At 25.5% G+C, this 3,539-nt stretch overlaps 1 long non-coding RNA gene across 2 annotated transcripts; it reads left to right on the top strand.

The window, feature by feature from the left end:
- Positions 1-1,846: 1,846 nt before the first annotated feature.
- On the top strand, positions 1,847-3,015 carry LOC136087738 (uncharacterized). Of its 2 annotated transcripts, none has more exons than XR_010642025.1 (3): positions 1,847-2,008; positions 2,293-2,446; positions 2,809-3,015. It is a non-coding gene; the product is annotated as an uncharacterized LOC136087738 (long non-coding RNA). The 2 variants fall into 2 exon arrangements; XR_010642026.1 differs by having other exon boundaries at positions 1,847-1,999.
- Positions 3,016-3,539: the final 524 nt, after the last annotated feature.

Here is a 3,539-nt window from a genome sequence, read left to right on the forward strand (position 1 = left end):
ATTTGTGCTTATTCGGTTATTATAGAGATGTATTGCAGTAAATTACAGTGGTATTGTTGTAAATGCTGTTAACAAATCGCATGTAATTTCTTTCTAAAAAAAATGTTTCTTGAAGTTCTTTCTGTTTGTTGTTTATTGATGTTTGTTATTCGAGACTCTCCGTATTTATTATTATTTATTACAATATACTTTTATAATAGATTTTTAATTTTAATTTCGCAAAAAGTGTCAGCCAAATAAATATAAACGAAACATTCAACATAATACACTAAGGTCCTAGACCACCAGACTTCCTTTTTTTACGAAGGAGCGCGCGCTAAAATAACTTTTTGCTCCAAGTTATCAATTACATTCAGTCCTTAATTTATTTTTTTACCGTCGTGATTAAATTCAAGTATGATTGACTGTCACCCAGCTAACACATGCTTAATTGGCCCAACGTTGGGTTAACGTTGGATTGGATGACTAACGTTGGCCCAACGTAGTGCCAACGCAATGTAACTCGACATAGATTTTCATCACATTGGCTATACGTTGGGCCAACTTACTTTGAAAAACCTACGCTTGCGGCTTATCGAGCTATTCACGCAAAGCATTTATATATATCATTACAATCTCCATTTTAAAATAGTTTGCTTTTTATAATGGCATCGCTGTAAATTAATAGAAAAAGCAAAGTAATTTTTGAGTGTTCTGCAAAGATATTAGAGCGTTGCGTGCAAGGAATTGTGCAGCTACACTTACAAAGGATTCAATACAATATCTATAATATTATTAGTTTCGTCATAAATCTTAAATCTTAAACCAAGATTTCTGTTGTTTTTATCAAAAAATTTATTGTTAATTTTAGATAATATCATGATCTATTTAGATTAAGTTTTAGTATATTATATTTATATATATATATATATATATATATATATATATATATATATATATATATATATATATATATATATATACACATCTATATAGGTATATATGTAATATATATATATATATATATATATTTTATAGAATACATTTATAATTGTTGTAATAAATATATATATATATATATATATATATATATATATATATATATATATATATATATATATATATATATATATATACACATAGGTATATATGTATTATTATATAGTATATATTATTATGTAGGTATAATATATACTATAATATATATGTATATATATATATATATATATATATATATGTATATATATATATATATAAATATATATATATATATATATTATATATATATATATATATATATATATTTATATAGTATATATTACTGTTACCCGCAGTATCAGGAATATGATAAATGCTAATATTTATATTTATTATTTGCTATTTATATTTTTTATATAATATTATTTGCCAAATAATATTATATATATATAGCAAATAATATTATAACTATTAGCATTTAGCTAATTCCTGATACTGCGGGCAAAAGTAATATATACTATATAGCTCTAATTTATGTATTGAGCACTCTTTAAAATATACATAATTATACATGATAATATAAAGATACTATTTTTAATATTTACATATATAGACTTATATATATATATATGTATATATATATATATGTATATATATATATATATGCGTATATATATATATGTATATATATATATATATATATATATATATATATATATATATATATATATATATATATATATATATATATATATATATGTATATATATATATATGTATATATATATATATATATATATATATATATATATATATATGTATGTATGTATGTATATATATATATATATATACATATATATAAGATATAAATATATATATATAATATATATATATATATATATCGTCACTGCAAAACAAGACTCATTCAAAGTTTTTAACGTTTGTTATATTTACTTTTAGTTAGTAATGTGAGTGAACAACAGAATAGCAATTTGCCTATGCGAAGAATGTCACCTGGTTTATCAACATTAATATGTCTCGACGTAAATAATGTATTTTTTGCTTTTGAATTTTAAATATTACATATTTTTTAGTAGTCATTATTACACTGTAGAGTATAAAAAAAGCCTCCAAAAAATACTAGATCCAGGGCTATATAAAGTATTAATCCACCGCTGCGCTCCTCAGATGTTGCTGTGGTATTAACTGACAATATATTTTTGCCATTGCATACCATTTTTATAACATCTTTAGCAGGTTCTACTTGAAAGAGCTTCAGTGTACTTTTAATAAAATATTTTATCTGATCTTATGGGTTTATTTTTAAACTTTTCAGATTATTTATCTTGTTTTGATTGATGGACGAGTTGTTGAAGAAACTGAGCAACATTTTCTGTTAATTGATGACTACAGAAGTGGATCAACAAAGTAAACAGTGAAGGTCGAGGAGGACAAAGCAAGGGATGAAAAACATGAATCTATTGTTTATGGTTAGTGATCAATAAATATTAAACATGATAATAGTTATGTTGTATAGGGCCATTCAGTTATAACATAAAACAATTTACTTATACACATGTAAGTTTTAACTTATACTTAAGTTATAACTGAATGTAACCCTATTTAAGGTTTTAACTTTTAGGAAACCCAAGTTGGCTTTACGAAAAATAGATAAAATTTGGTTTAAATGTAAATAGAATGTAATTGGTTTCATTTGTTGTCTTTTTAATGATTGCCCAACAAATTTCTTTTAAACTGTAGTTAATCTATTTTTTAGGGCTACTAAAGTTTTTGAAATGTTTTAACACAAAGTTATTTAATAATATTTAAATGTATTTTTTTTTACGACAAGGTGCAAAAGATGTTTTAAAAGCGGAAGTAAACGATCAAATGAAGTCGTGGGTTCGTAAATTGTACGACCGAAAAAAGTCAGATGGTGCGAGGATTGATTATGCATGCCACTCGGAACTTTGGGACAAAGGCAGTGATGCAAATGGCGAAGATAATGTCTAGATTATTGTATAACAGTTTTAATATTATCTGATATACATTTCATTTTATTGAATATGTTTTGTTTTTCACCTTGAAAATAAATTTAGCTTGAATGAAATAACAAACACATTTCAGTTTGCATTTGATTAAAACAATTTAAATAGCTTTAATCATACGTCGATTGCAATTGCAATCTTTTTAATACATTAAAAATAAACAAATTTAAGCAAATTTTATGTTAACAATGACCTAACTAACTGCGTGCTAGTTACAAGTAGCGTTTATAATTCACTGAACCTAACAAAATATATCGTCGGATAAATGCTGGCTAAACTGCATTGGGCCAATGTAATCGGGCCAATGTATGCCCGGCGGCCATCAAGGAATCGGCCCAACGCTGGATGCCAACGTTGGGCCAACGTTACAAGAAGCATTGGGCCAACGTTGGCCCAACGCTGGTGTGTTAGCTGGGCAAGTAGTTTAGCAAACTCTCCCACTGAAAAAGTGGACGTAGGGCAACCCAATTATACACTGATCTCTATATAATAAGCGCATTCATTACAAAAAATGTAAGTAAGACTATCAACTGGT

Source organism: Hydra vulgaris, chromosome 12 (assembly GCF_038396675.1).
Source record: "Hydra vulgaris chromosome 12, alternate assembly HydraT2T_AEP".
Taxonomy (NCBI): Eukaryota; Metazoa; Cnidaria; class Hydrozoa; order Anthoathecata; family Hydridae; genus Hydra; species Hydra vulgaris.